Source organism: Peromyscus eremicus, chromosome 9 (genome assembly GCF_949786415.1).
Source record: "Peromyscus eremicus chromosome 9, PerEre_H2_v1, whole genome shotgun sequence".
In the NCBI taxonomy this organism is placed as follows: domain Eukaryota; kingdom Metazoa; phylum Chordata; class Mammalia; order Rodentia; family Cricetidae; genus Peromyscus; species Peromyscus eremicus.
In genome coordinates, this window is record NC_081425.1 from 109,066,847 (window position 1) to 109,082,420 (window position 15,574).

The 15,574-nt window shown below is 41.3% G+C and overlaps 1 protein-coding gene across 2 annotated transcripts in view; it reads left to right on the plus strand.

Annotated features, from left to right (window-relative positions):
- Positions 1-15,574, plus strand: part of Fhit (fragile histidine triad diadenosine triphosphatase) — a 1,519,797-nt gene that overhangs the window by 29,110 nt on the left and 1,475,113 nt on the right. For both annotated transcript variants that reach the window (XM_059274237.1, XM_059274236.1), the window contains exon 2: positions 6,874-6,922. The gene's annotated coding sequence lies outside the window, so the exon portion shown is untranslated. The remainder of the gene's footprint in view (positions 1-6,873; positions 6,923-15,574) is intronic.

Genomic DNA, 15,574 nt, shown 5'->3' on the forward strand with positions numbered 1-15,574 from the left:
TCGCTGGGCCATTTGAGCCCTTGGCCAGGAGCCAGGAGTTGCACAGACTGTTTCCTGGTCTTGAAGCAGAGCAGAGTCTGGAAGAGCACGCACCATGGACTCCGGGTGGGTGCAGATTCAGTGAGGGCACACACAGGCTCTGTGGTGGAGGCACAGGGCCTTGTCAGTTTGGGAGATGTCGGCCCCTTCTTCTTAGCCTTTGCTCAAGGGTGCTTGTTCGAGTCATATGGGGGTTAGAGTTGGCAACTGTACAAACAAAATGGGGAGTTGACGTTCTTAGCATCTCCAGTTTCTTCTGGGCAGGAAAGGTGACTTTAGGAAGGATAGGGCTGTGATAACAGCAGTGATCGTTGGTCCTTGGACTGACTCACATGTGGAGAGCTGCTCTGGGCAGTAGGCGCTTGGTGAGACCACAGCACACTGACAGCCACTCCCTCTGCCTCTTGGTAACAAGCTTTCTAACTCATTTCAATATGCCCCGAAAAGTATCCAGTGTGGGGATCCAGGAGGAAGAATTTGTTCAAATGAGAGCAAGTTTTTAGGCTAAGGTTTAAGGAATGCCAGGAAGGTAGCAAACGAGACTCCACTGGATGTCTACCTTGGTACCTTAGGAAATGGACTGTCTTAAGTCTGGATCAGCATATATACCCTCAGTTCTTCTGAAAGATGAACTTCTTTTTCTCACATTCAGGCTAGTAGATTTTGGGGGAGGGCTATTGGGAGCAGAGCTGTTTGACTTGAAATGTCATCCCATTCCAAGAAAACATACTGGGGGCATGTTAGGGCATCCCTGTGCAAATGTCACATTGTCACATTGTCACCTCCTGAGATTAGTCCAGTATGTTCTAGTCCTGTCTGATAGTCAGAAAAATTCATTGACCCCCCATTTTTGGGGCACATACTCATCTCAGGTCATACTCCCCGAGATTTCATGGTATTTGATTTATCTGGATTTCTGTAAATTTTGAGGTGGTAAGTATTGACCGCTTGGTATTCTGTTCCTCAGATGTCACATAATAGTTTTCAGGTCTCAGGCTGCTTGGCAAGTTTACTTTCGCAATGTCTAGCAAATATGACAGTATTGAACAGGTGTGTGTGTGTGTGGTAAGGGTGTGCTGTGTGTGTGTGTGTGTGTGTGTGTGTGTGTGTGTGTGGTGCACATGTATATGCCTCAGGCTATGGAAGGCAACCTTGAGCAGAGAGAGCTTTCTGTTTTTATGAAACTGAAATTTAAAGTAGGAGAAAGTAAGGAACAAATGAAAACAAAGAGCAAATTCCCAAAGCAACCATGGCTTGAGAATTTCAGATCATTGTATACTAATAATGAAAACGTACTCTTGTATTAAGCAAGCTTTGCTGAGTGCCTGTTACTTGCTAGACACTCATCTAGAAGATGTAGATACAATACAGATCAAGTCATTATTGCAGGTACAGAGCTGTGGAAGGACTTCTACTTATTTTTACAACATAAGGTAAATCACAAAGGGTAGGTTATTCTGAACCCCGAGGACACCCAAATTTCACAACGTCTTAGAATACCTCATACAGAATATATACATATAAATTAAAATACAGTTTCTAAGAGATATTGGAGAAAGGTTTTGGGGTCTTGCTGCTATTTCTTGTGAGTGTTTAAATCACAATGCAGATTCTCAAATAACTCCATGTATTTAAAAATACTCATTTATCACCAGGTGGTTTACCCAGGCCTGTTTTCCAACTGCCTGGTTTTTACCGATATGTAGAAAAAGGTTTTAGAAAGTGGTTTAAGAATCTTCTCTTGGTTGAAAATTGGCTATCATTTGAGAGACTGTTGCAGTAATTTGTCTGCAGTAACAGCTCAGCGAATGTAGCATAAAAATGAAAATGAGCACTGAATGTATCCAGTGTCTTCACTGCTGTACCTGAATGCACAGCCTCTTCCCTAGCCGTGTAGATAATTGTTACAGACTGAAAGGTCAATAACCAATCCCTCAACATGGCAGTTAAGTCAGGTGAGGGCTGCAGAATGTGACAGCAGAGCAAATGCTCGGTCGGGCAGCCTTGCTGTGTGCCAGGCGTACCTGCGTGGTTCTTAGAAACAGCTTTCAATGTGAGAAGAGAGGCCTCAGTTAAACCACCTGCACACTTGGGAAAATTCAGATCAGTTGGTAAGGGATCTAGGGGTGGGTCTGGTTTGAGGGGCTTGGGGTTTGGAAAGCTTCGAGAAAACACCAAGCTAAATCAGTCTCCTCTTGGCCTGCTCAGCTTTGGTTCCATGTTTACTTCTTCGAGGAGCAGCTGAAGCCCAATCATGTTTGGGTTCATTGAAATCTAATTTCTGTCTTGCAGAAGGTCATCAGAAGGCTGTAGACACTGTCTGCTCTAGAACCGAGTGTGTGAGTTTGGCTTCGGGAGAGCAGGGAGCAGAGTAGCTTTGCAGCTGTGGGGGAGTGTCTGCCTGGCTGTGCAAGTGTAGGTCAAAGAAAAAGAAGGCTCATTTTGAGTGGTGATTCATGAATTTTGTCTAGAGATAGTTATTTTGGGCACAGGAATGAATAAGAGCTTTTGGGATCTGACTTGTTCCCATTTAGGATAACACACATACACACACACACACACACACACACACACACACACACACACACATTAATTTTCAGGCACTAAAATGTTGTAAAGGCTATACATAGGATGCACTTGCATTTGTGTGTTCAGCAAATATTTTATTGAATGATTTGGATGCTGTGATAAAATCTGGGGCTTACAAAGCATAAGGCAGGCAGCTTTGAACAATAACAGCTATGGGTTTTAAATAACTTAGCATCTGATTAAGGTCAGAGATTACAAGCACACAGAACATAATACTTTCAGATCATAGCTTGCATAGTCATCACAAGACATTCCAAGGGAGACTAAAGCTGTTTCAGGCATTCTCCATAACTAGCCCCTAAAGGGAAGCCGCCATTAAGACTGTAATCTTAAAACCCATTTCTTAAAAAAGCTTTTGTTTATTTATGTGTGTTCACGTGCAGTGTGTGGGTATATTTGTATGTTCATGTGTATCACAGCAGGCTTGTGGATGTCAGAGGCTGACCTGCAGGCATTGGTTGGGTCTCTCCTCTCACCGTGGAGGTTCAAGGGTTAACTCAGGTCGTGGTGTTTGTCAGCACGTGCTGAGAAGAGGACATTCACTGCGGGTTTGCTACTGAACGCTGAGGATCAATGTGTTCCCCAAGTGTGCTTGCCCCAACACAGGTACACAGCCCATGTGATCTTACAATGTGATGGACAGTCCTTCCCTTTGGAGGTGTGTGTGTTTTTGTCAGGGTGAGGTTTGTGAAGTGCCAATAGTATTGTGTGACTTTTGATCCTCTGTCCTAAAAAGTATGACTTCTGCCTGGCTCTGTCTTGGGACACTCGCCTTTGGAATCTGGCCTGTACATTTAGCATGCTTTAATCCTCTCCCTCAGGAGGCTGAGAAGGAAGAAAATTGGAGGCCAGTTCTGGGGCACATAGTGAGGGCCCCTTCTCAGGAAAAAACCCAAACAAGACAAAGGGGAACAGGTGATATATACAAATGGTTTTTGAAATGTACATTTTTTTGAGAATGTCCAAATATATGGAAGAAAATAATAAAACAATCATCTAACTGCCTCTCCTCAGACTAGAACCCTCCCATACTCTGAAGCCCTGTGTTGTTCCTTAGACACCTACCCCCACTCCAAGACAGAGACCCTGACTTATGTGTCCTAAGTCAGTAAAGAGCAAAGACATCTCTTTGCTTTCATTTTTAGTTTTTCTTTCTATTTACGTTGTATTCCCAAACAACCTGGTATTTATTTTTGCCCTTTTGGAATGTATGCAAATGGAATAATATTATGGAATATCTGCTATGACTTGCTTTCACACCAGCCTTGTTAATGTTGATGATGGTTCCATCAGCTCTTCCAATTTGTATATTATTTGATTTGAAGAATCTATAAGCGTTTTATTGTACTGCTTTGATATTTGGCTGTTTCCTGCATTTTGCCATGCTGCTTTTATCCATGGTGTTCTTAGACAGTTTCTGTGTGGCTGTTGTGAGCGTGGCTGTACAAGTCAGTAGTTATGTAGACAAGGAAATGCTAGTTAATTTCTATAGGGTCATCTAATACTGACAGGTAGTGTTAACACTCTGACTTCTTCCTAAATTTCTCTCTCTTACTATGTTCCGTGTTCTTGGGGTAAACTTCTCAACTGCATTTATTTGCAAACACTAAGAAAGAATTGGTTGTTATCATCGGTGCTGGCCAGTTTTACGTCAACTTGACACAGGCTAAGTCATCTGAAAGGAGGGAACCTTAATTGAGACAATGCCTCATAAGATCCTGCTGTGGGGCATTTTCTTAATTAGAGATAGATGGAGAGGGCCTATCCCACTGTGGGTGGTGCCATCCCTGGGCAGGTGGTCCTGGGTTCTGTAAGAAAGCAGGGTGAGCAAGCCATGGGGAGCAAGCTAGTAAGCAGCACCCCTCCGTGGCCTCGGCATTAGCTCCTGCCTCCAGGTTCCTGCCCGAACTTCCTTTGATGATGATCAGTGATGTGGAAGTGTAAGCTGAATAAACTCTTTCCTCCCCAAGTTGCTTTTAGTCATGGTGTTTCATCTCGGCAATAGTGACCCTAGCTAGGACATCATCACTGGTGTTTCCATGTTCTTTACAATAATTCTGATTATTCTTTCTTTACAATCTGAATTTTGATTAATATTCATTATTGATTATTCAGTTCAGTGGACTCTCTCCGGTCACCGTGGCTTCTCGTTCATCATCTTCCTTCTGAGATGGATTTCTATGTATTCAAGCACATCTTTGTTTTTCCAGCAAAAGCAAACTACCGTGGACAGACAGCAGTCTTTGTTTGTCTGAACAGTGTCCTGATTCCTTTACCATTTGAATATAGAGTTGGCATGAGTGCAATGTATTGAATTTTTTATTCTTAGCACTTTGAACATGTTATACCATCACTGCCTTGCTTTTATTTTTATGGGTGGGTAACATGTTCTTCTGCAGATGTCTTTTTCTGATTGAACTTAGGACTGCTGTTCTGTCTCTGATGTCCTGGAGTTTCATCTGGATGCATCTAAGTTTGGATTTTCTTGTATTTCTTGTATGATTTTGATGTGCTTCTTAGGAGGACTTATAGCTTTCATTCTAGAAAATTTATATGCATTGTTTTTCATGTTGCTCTTTCTCTTTGCCACTTACAATTCTTTCCTTTGCTTAGCATTTCTATGTATTTGAAATGGAAAGGGTTTCAGACCATAAATCTCTCACATTTCAAAAAAGAAAATGTTATACAATTTCATTTATTCTTTCCCAAATTATGCTTTTCCCAACCCTGCTGTGTTCTGTGGAACTAGGAGGGGCATGAGAAAATTGTGATGCTTTTCCATGGAGGGGCCTGCATTAGTATTCTAGGATCATAGCATTGCCTATGAATATAGCCCAATCTTTGGTGGAGTTAAGGAACATGGAGGGAAATAGTCCTGTAAAACTTAAAGCCATCACTTAGAGTATTGAAAATAAAAAATAAAAAATAACTGTATTTCTCTACTATTGCAACTTTAGGATAAATGAGAATCTAGTCAAGAATATGAGAAGAGTCAAATTATAGTAAATTCATAGACTATGTGAGTAATGTTAGATGCTATAGAATTAGCCTCCCCAACCATAAGTTGTCATTATTTCTTAACAGTTGTCATTTTGCAGGTGTTTTCACAGATCTCATTGACTAGTATGTGGCAAACGTATAGTATATTTTGGTAAGTAGGGAAGTGAACAAGCAAAGATTTGATTTGAAATGTGCAGTTGTAGCTTTTGCTCTCTTGCAAGTTTCTCCTAAAAGAAGGCTGCATTCTTTCTGCAGAAAGGTGATTGTGTATGTACAGGCATCTGCCACCCTCTCTTTTAGGGACAACAGCATTCAGCTGAGCTCCTGGCCCATGTGCCCTATATGACTGGAACAGTCTTCCAGAACTAAAAGTTCTTGTGGGTGGTGGAAAAAGACTGAGAACATAAGGACTTAGTCAGATTGCATCCTGATGTTTAATACGACAAGCAAACCCACAGTCTATACGCCATTCACTTCTGAGGTTTTCACAGCCGAAATGGTTTGGCTACAGATGTGGCAAAGTTTGTATGATGCAGATCTGAGTAACTGTTTGCTGTTTTCAGTTTGTAACTATGTCAGCCTGTTTTCCCTTTGCTAATAACATACTGCAGCAGATGGGACAGCTGTAAAAGTCTAAGAGGTTTATTTGGATAGTGGTTCTGAAGGTGGGAGGTCGAAGGACTACATCTGGCGATAGTGTTTTCATGGTAGAACACCATGGCTGGCAGATCATCACATAGCAAGAGACAGGGAGTGTAGTTGTGTGTGTACATATACATGAATGTGTGCATTTTCACAGATCATACTCCTTTAGTAACACACACACACACACACACACACAGACACACACACCTCTTGTCATGGCTGTCTGATTTCTTTTCTTCTCTCTGGAAAGTCATCAGGATTCCAGAATTCAATTTTGAAGCCTTTACTAATGACTGAATTTGCACCTAATGATTTCTTAATATCCCTCACTCTAACCAGATTCAGATTAAGTTTTTATTTTCTTCATGCCTGTGGTAGAAATTAAATTTTGACACATGAAGCACTGGGAGACATTAAAACCATAGCTGTCTGTGCTTCTGGTTGGCCTTTCGGGCAGGTGTGGGGCACAAATTTCATCGATGTGTATTTAACTAGCAACACATACCACAGCATATGGAAATTCTGTTGAGAAACACAGAAAGGAAACATTTGGTGTTTTACTCTCAAACACCTCAGTCTTTCATTTTTATCTCTTCGTAGCTTTGAAGCCCAGCAAAGAAGGGAAATCCACCGAGAACAGTCTGTAAAGGTAAGTGTATTTATTACATGGCCTTGACAAACATTGCCTTTACCACATTGATTTTTCTTTTATTCAGAGATTTAAAGACTTGGATTAAAGATACAGCTGACAGGACAACTTCTTTCCCCACCTGCTCGTGCTCCTTCCTAGGCAAAAGTGCTGAGGAATAGTTAGCAGCGAGCAGGAGGAAATAAAATGATGTGCTGAGGGTAGCCAAATGCAATTGTGTGTTTGCTGACTTTTGCTTTCTTTTCAGCAGTTAAGACATTCCAATAGAGCTAAGTTTACTAAGATTAATGCTAGATGGAAAAAGAATGCACTTGTACCACTTCTGGTCAATATTGAAATAAAACCACCTGGTCAAATAAAGCATTTAAAATAAAATGCAGAGAAGCATTTCACTTGGGTTGGGTCAAATTTATCATGGAAGTCAGTCATGTGGTTGAATGGAAGAGCTGGTTTTGTACCAGTTTGGTGGGGCTAATTACATTTCATCCAGTCATACTGGATCCTAAGCGAGTTACAGGAAGGGAACTTCCAAGTTCAAAGCAATACAAAAAAAAAAAAAAAAAAAAAAAAAACAAAACAAAAAACCAACAAAACAAAACAAACAAAAACAAAACAAAACAAAACAAAAAACAAAAAACAAAAAACAAAAAACAAAAAACAAAACCAACCAGTTGGGCCTCCTGTGAAACATTACGGTTGAGTTGGTTTTTACATGGGAAAATGTAATTGTAGGTATATTTATAAGCGCACTCTGTACAGTGTTCTTTGGTTCATTGTTTAATTTCTGTTCTGCATGAAGTATTTTAATTTAGAGAATTCACTCTGAGGAATTATAGGGCTGTGCTTTCATCAGGAGGCTTTGGTGGCAGGGTGAAATATGCCATAATTTTACGTTTGTTTTCATCATTAATTATGTTTTTGACAAATTTAGGTTTTTTTTCTGTCATTTTTATTATAGTAATTATGGCTGTGACCACTTTGGTTAAAGTTGAAAAGTGATTTTGATTTACTTTGTATTTTAAGTTATTTCTAACTTTATGACAGATGAGTTTTTAATGTTCATTTTGAGAGTGAAGTATAGTTGTACAAAGAAATTGAAGGAAGATCTCTTTGGAAGAATTAAAACATTATCTATAAAAACTGTTTGGAGGATTTGCTTTGGGGTGATCAAGTTCTGGTGCATGAAACCTGGCTGTCTTGGAATTTTGATACAGTGGGTGGCTATAGTGAAGAAAATACCATATGAAGATGTAGATGATTCTCATTTTCATATATCATTCATATCCCTGCAGCCTTGAGCCATTTCCTGGAACATGGCAGGATGCAATAGCATTGGAGTTATAGATGATAAGGCCATTTCAAGGTCTTTGCAGTCAGATGGTGTAGCTGTGATGCTGGCATTCCTTTGGAGGAGGGAGTGTTTTGTACTGCGTTCTTGGTCCAGGTAGTACTCTGGAGTCAGACATGGGTTTGGTCCTACACTGGTTATTGGACCATGAACAAAGTATTCGTTCTCTTCCCTGTCTGTGAAATGGAGATGATAAGATATATTGTGCCTCATATGGTTGTTGTGCAAGAGCATGTCCTGGTCCATGATAAGCAGATGTTACTTGCTACTGCTGTTGTTGTTACTATCACTTCCTCCTCTTTCTCCTTTTTTATTCTCCTCCTCCCCCTCCTCCTCCTCCTCCTCATCATCATGAGCAATAACAGCCTTAAAAATTTATTAGATATTTTGAAAAATATATTCTTTTCATTCATTTGTGTATTTATATGTATATGTGTGCCTTTGTGTGTGTGTGTGTGTGTGTGTGTGTGTGTGTGTGTGTGTGTGTGTGTGTATGTGTTTTTGGCTCTTTTGGGGACCCACCACCCAGCTCTCAAATAGACATGGATAAGTGCTCTTACTTATGAATGCCCAGCTTTAGCTTAGCTTAGTTTCTTGCCAGCTTTCCTTATCTTAAGTTATCCCCATCTACCTTTTGCCTCTGGCCTTTTCCTGTTCTCTTACTTCCGTAAATCTTACTCTTACTCCGTGGCTTGCTGGTTGTGTAGCTGGGTAGCTGTGCCCTCATGTCCTCCCCTTTTCTGTCTCTTTCTTAATCCTCTCCTCCCAGATTTCTCCTTCTATATATACTCTCTGCCTGCCAGCCCTGCCTATCCTTTCCCCTAACCTGCTATTGGCCAGTTCTTTATTAGACCATCAGGTGTTTTAGACAGGCACAGTAACACAGCTTCACAGAGTTAAACAGATGCCACATAAACAAAAGTAACACACCTTAAAATATTCTACTATGTGTGTGTGTGCATATGTACGTAAGTGCGTAAGTGTGTGTTTCTGTGTAGGACAGAGGTTGACACCATTTACCTTCCACCATTGCTTTCTGACTTATTTTTTGATGCTTTCTCAGTTGGGCTAGATTGGCTAGCCAGTCAGTCGCAGGCATCCTCCTGTCTCTGCTCTCCAGCAGTGGGATTGCTTATGGCAGCCTTTTTGATGTAGACGTTGGGGATCAAGCTCAGGTCCTCTGCTTGCACAGCATGCTCCTTATGGCTTGAGCTGTCTCCCCAGCCAGGTCCACTCTTTTTATTCTTTTAATGATTAATTTTTAAATTGTTTTAAATTATTTGTGTATGTTTGTGGGTATGTGCACTTGAGTACAGATGCCCATGGAAGACAAAAGTGTCAGATACCCCTGAAACTGGAGTTACAGGTAGTTTTTCGCTGCCTGACCTGACCTGGGTAGTGGAAACTGCTGGACATTCCTTAAGAGCAGCAAGTACTGCTTGCTAAGCACTGAGCCAGGTCTCTCTGGTTCCTACTTCTTTTTTGTTGTTGTTGTTTGAGACAGGGTTTCTCTGTGTAGCCCTGGCTGTCCTGGAACTTGCTTTGTAGATCAGGCTGGACTCACACTCAGGGATCCACCTGCCTCTGCCTCCTGAATGCTGAGATTAAAGGCGTGCACCACCAAACTGGGATACCATTTTTTTTAAAAGATGTTTCATGATGTTTTCAAAATGAATATGTTATTACCAACAAAAAAGAGAGAAAATCTTGTTTTATCCTCAGGAATCAAATGAAAAAATTACTTTTAATAGATAATTAGGAATGGTAGGGCAGCTCAGCAGATAGAGGTGTTTGCTGCCAGTCCAGACGATGGTGTTCTATCGCCAGGCTTCACACGGTACATGGAGAGAACTAACTACTGTTAGTTTCCCCTGACCGCTATCTGCATCCTGTGTCGTGTACACACACACACACACACACACACACACACACACACACACACACACAGAGAGAGAGAGAGAGAGAGAGAGAGAGAGAGAGAGAGAGAGAGAGAGAGAATCAGTAAATGTAATAAAAAGAAATATGAGAAACTTTCAGAGGCAAAAGATGGTCAGGGTTAAGTTTTGTGGATATCAGGGAGATAGACCTTTTGGCTGTGTATGGCTAGTTACTAAAATTATATTCTTAGGAATTAGTGATCCAATGCTAGGAAGGTTGTTAAGGAATTTTTGAAGAAAGCCTTGGTAAGCATAGATGGATGGACACCCCCCCCCCCCCCCCCCCCGCCTTTTCTCCTCAGGGCTTTTACTTCCTCTTGGGAGGTGCTGTGGAGGACTCTTGCAGTGCCACACTTAGAGCATCTGCGAGCATGTGGAAGGGCATGCTTGTTCTTTGGAATTCAGATCCTTTTCTAGAACATTCTCCTTTGTCCCAGGTGGACCTTCTGGTCTGACCATACCCACGAAGGCACAGCCAGCAAACCACGGCAGTTAGCCTCCATGTCTGGCTTGGCTCTTGGCAGCCTCCATGCCTTACTTAGCTGCTTCCAGTTGTCCTTCAGTCATCTAGATTTAGCCAGTTTGTTTATCTTGCTTACAATTTGAGAACCTGACTAATAGCTTTTACATTAGTGAGCAAGATTTCAAGTAAATGGCTATGTTTGGAGATTTACAATGAAGACAACCTTCTTCCAACCTTCTTCCACTCTGTATAGGAGCTGAATGTTTTATAGTAGACTACCAAAACGGATCTCAAAAATGGACTATTGTGGTGCACTCCCCATGACCCCCATGGCTGATACAGAGACAACCCCCTTGGATGCTTCTCTGAGAGTGCAGGAATGCTGCATACAGAGAGCTGGGAGAGGCAGTCTGATGCCCCAGGTCTTGCCCTCCTTGTGGCCCAGGCTTGAGAGGGGCTGCAGTTCTCTCTCATTTACCTCAGCATCTCAGAACAAAACAGTATTGTTTGTTTTTTACTGTTCTCTGAATTTTAATTTCTCTTTTTAATACCATTTTTTGTTCCATTGAACTCCTTTTTGTTGATGTGTAAAATGTAGTTGCAAACTCCATTGTTTGGATCCCTGACATTCTTATGGTTTCCTGAGGATGGAATGGGTAAGTTTCTCCTTATGTCTTCTTTGTTGCCTGCTTCTCTGTTCTGTGCAGGTCCAGGGACATCACCTTTGCTCCCCTGTTGTGACTGAGTAGCATGGTTGCACTGCATGCTGGGAAGAGCCTTAGCTAAAGTGTTGGGAAGAATGCCTTCTAGTTTGGTTCTGCAGCCTGCTAGCTTTGAGCTTTGGGCAATAGTCCTAATTTCCCTAAAGTTCATGTTTCTCATCTGCAGAATCAGAGTAACTTAACCTGTACAGTGCATAGGTGTGTTTGAGGATCACACACTGATCATATCCATAGAAATATTTTGCAAATTATAAAGTGTATTACTTTCTGTAAACGTCTCAATTCAATTCAACATATGTATTTTTAGGAATATGGTGTACCAGAGAAAACATTAACTGTTTACTGTATACTCCTAAGAACTGCCTAAGAGCTGTGTAGAGTTAGCTCTAGGAAGGTTTAAAAATGTAAGTTTTAGCAAGTAGAAAAAAATCTGCATTAATCCTAGTATATAAAGAAGTATACCATCTTATATTATGAATTGTCCTTTGGCATTTAATGAAAACAAAATATCTACATTATTTAAATAGAATAGCATTAAGAAGCAAACAAGGAAAACTGCAGCACCCATCCCCTCTCCTCGGATCTCTCTAAATTAGCCACTTTCTATTCTGATACTATTGCTATTTCCTTTTCTGTTTCTAAATAAAATGCCTCTCTTACTTTTTCCTAATATGTGAATTCTAACACTAACTCTGACATTTCCTATTCCTACCACTTCTAATGTAGTTATGTCACAATTTTTGTTTAAATCTGTAGGTAATTATTACATTATCATAATGATATAATTTTTTCCACATTAAGCCAGGAGGTATAGTCTAGTTGATTATTTCTTTTAATATGTAAATTTTAATTTAGTTTATTTAATTTAATTTATATTAATACATGATTTCAAAAATTATTTTCCTGAGTATTAAGTAATACCACATGAAGAAGATGGTAGTAGACAGGTCAGAAGGATGTTTCCATTTTACTGATGTGGAAAGTAGGGCTTAAACTAAGTAGTTTGTTCAGAGCACAACTAGTATCAGATCTCTGTAGAGTTGATAGTCCTAATCAAGACAGCTGTGATAAATACTGTCTCCAGTTGTTATGCTAATCAGGAGGCCTGAGGTGGAAAGCAAGAGCAGGCTTGTGCAGCATACTCCAGGTCCTAATCCCTGGCAGAGCAGGGGGAGTGTGCACCCAGGCAGTCCTGCTGAGTCCTGTCCTTCCTTCACTGTAGCTCTGTTGATGGCACTCATTCTCAGTCACCATTGCCACTGTCATCAGTGGCTCCCTCAGCTGCCGAGTAGCAGTCCTGATGTCTGCTAAAGCATCTGCTCTCTCACCTAGAATCATCACACTGGTGGTGACTCACTCGTGTAAGGGTATGTCCCATCGTTTTTAAGTTTGGGAGGTGCTTGGAGGGAACGTGCCACAGAGAAATGGGTCAGGTGATTTTAGTTCAGTTAACTTTGTCATTTGATCTGGCACAAAAACAATGAAAAATCTATCCCCATTTTAGCTCTTCCCTTTAAAAGACTTACTTTCCTCTGAAAGTTCCCCTAAAGTGACATGGAGGAGAATACACAACTTTAGTGACAGAGGAAATCTGATGTCTTTGTTCTGCCTGTCACCACCTCCATACTTGGCACTGTTTGTTTGTCAGGCAGAAGAGAAGTGGTAAAATTTGGCCTGGGGTTTTCTCATCCCTAGGTGTGAAATTATTTCAGAGTTATAGTAATAATAGTTTGCATTTCTACCGTGATTTTATTTGAAGATCTTAAAGTGTTCGGCTGGTGTTAATAGAGTTTCCCAGAACTCTCTGAAGTAGGTATGTATTATTAGAGACTATTCCCTCTAAGAATGTTTTTCACTTCACATCCCATGTGTGACTTGAAATGCTTTTGTATTGTTTGGGAATCTCAGCAATTTGAAGCACCATGCATGTAAGGCACTTCCTCCTTCAGTAAGTCCACATTAATGCCCAGTACATGGAAGCAAATCAAGTCCTTTCTCATAAGTGAGTGTGACATTTTAGAAGAGAATTAAGAGAAAAGGAGTTTGTTGTTGCCTTTTGTGTGACCGCTTAAAAATACTGAATATTGTTCATCATCCATGGAGCCTCCTGCTTCACAGCTAGCTTGCCTTTTCTAAAGTAGCAGAATGTATGGCACTGAATATACTGAATGACTAAGAAGAACTTCTCCTGGGAGTATAGAGTCCTTTAGAAGCTCAGGACATGTGAAACCAACCAAAAATACAAATGGAGTTTGCATGCTGACTTAAAAATGTCATTTTGAAAAACCGTTTTAAATCTTACATGTGTGGCTTTTGTGGTGTAACTTTTCCCATCAGAGTGCCAAGAACCAAGTCCAGCCACACCACCTCGGTGAAGCAGTGGATTTAGTGGGTTTAGTGGGAGTGCTTAAGGAAGCATAGGTGAGGCAGCAACTGTACCCCTGAGAATCCTCCTGCCCCACTGTGGGTGACTCCAGAGCTGTGTCACTGGCCCTCGCTACATAGCTCCTCTTTGGAAGCAATTGTTTAGTGCTTCTATAACCTTGGGAAGGTGCTTTGTGAGTCTTAAAGATCACTGAGCTATGTTAGTCATGTGGTGACACCCCCCCCCCCCCAGGAGGGAATGTTTCATTCTGGAGGGAAGAGCTACACAATTTTAATAATGCATGGGGCATACTTGGTTATATTTTCCCTTTAAATATTGGGGAAAACTGACTGAGTGCTATTTGAGCTTTGTATTTACTTGTGGTCATTGGTGCAAAAGTGCAGCAGGCCCGGGGTAGCCCAGAACATTGAGGAAAAGGCCCTTCCATCTTGCAACAGCCACCCTTCGAGGAAAGGCCCTTCCATCTTACAACAGCCACCCTTTGAGGAAAGGCCCTTCCATCTTACAACAGCCACCCTTTGAGGCCTCCTGGCCACCCAGAGCAATATAGCTTTGTTTCTAATCAAAAGAAGTTGGGTTCTTTACTGTAACTTCAAGGCCAAAGTCTCCATGTTCTCAGCATCCTGTCACTACCCCATTGAAAGTCCTGCTAGGTGTTGGGTGATAGTTTCCACTACCTTAAGGAACTAGAACACTTTCAGGTTATCTCCAGTATCAGGAAAACACATTTCTCACTCTCCTGCAGTTGGCTACCCAGGCAAGATCAGAGGAAACAGGATGGCTTTTAGCAAAGCAAAACAGCTTTTACTTATCTTTATCTGTTGTCCTTTGTGGGGTCTGGCACAGTCCTTTCAATGTACTAAGCCTTAGTGGGGGAATCCTTACTGGTGACAGGATTTGAGGGTTGGGATTGCCTGTGATAACTTTCTCTTTAGACATTCCCTTGAGGCCAAGTGTGTTAAAGCTCTTGAAATGAGAAAGGGAGATTACTCCCAGGAAGGATGACCCACCGTACAGATTGGTATTTCTAAATGATGCTGCCCGAATGAATGCTGAGAAGGTGAGATGTCACTAGTAGGTGCTTGATGGCTCTCAGATGAGGGCCAGGTGCTTGCATAATTCATCTTTTTTTTTTTTTTTGACTTCTCACTTGTCTTTCTTTTTTGGAAAATAATCATTTAAGATCTATCATTTAAGGATTTGGGAGAATGTTGGCAGAATTATGGATCTCTGTACCTTTTCTCTGGAGTCTTTGCTCAAAGGAGGATACATAAATTTCCTGCTAATTATGTGCAGATAGATTTATCGTTGGAGATGCTTTTGGCTGCAAATAATCAAAAAGTCAACTTGAAATGGTTTAAAAAACTAAGGGAATTAGAAGGAAAAGCCTCCTACCTTCTGTGTCCACCTGCTGCACCTCTTGGATGTCAGGGTTGCTGTGAGGATGCCCCAGAGCCCTGACTCAAAGTCTGGGATCCAATTGGTGTCGAGCAACTGGGGACCCACCAGGGTGCCTTTGATGGTTGTCACTGTGCTTCAGGGAGAGGGTTCTGAGCATTAAACTGGTGACAGATTGCTAAGCACTGACAAGTATTTTTTGAATTGCTCTACCAACTTGCATTTGAAATTCCCAAATCAAAACCTATTGGACTAGGAAAAATGAGTTCTATCAGGACAGAAGGCCTCCTGAAGGGTGTCACTATGGGTTCTGTTAGTTCACTGGCTCAATGATGTCATCACAGTCCTCGTGTCTTGCCCTTTTCCCTCCTCCAGCTCTGCTGTATTGACTTCCTTAG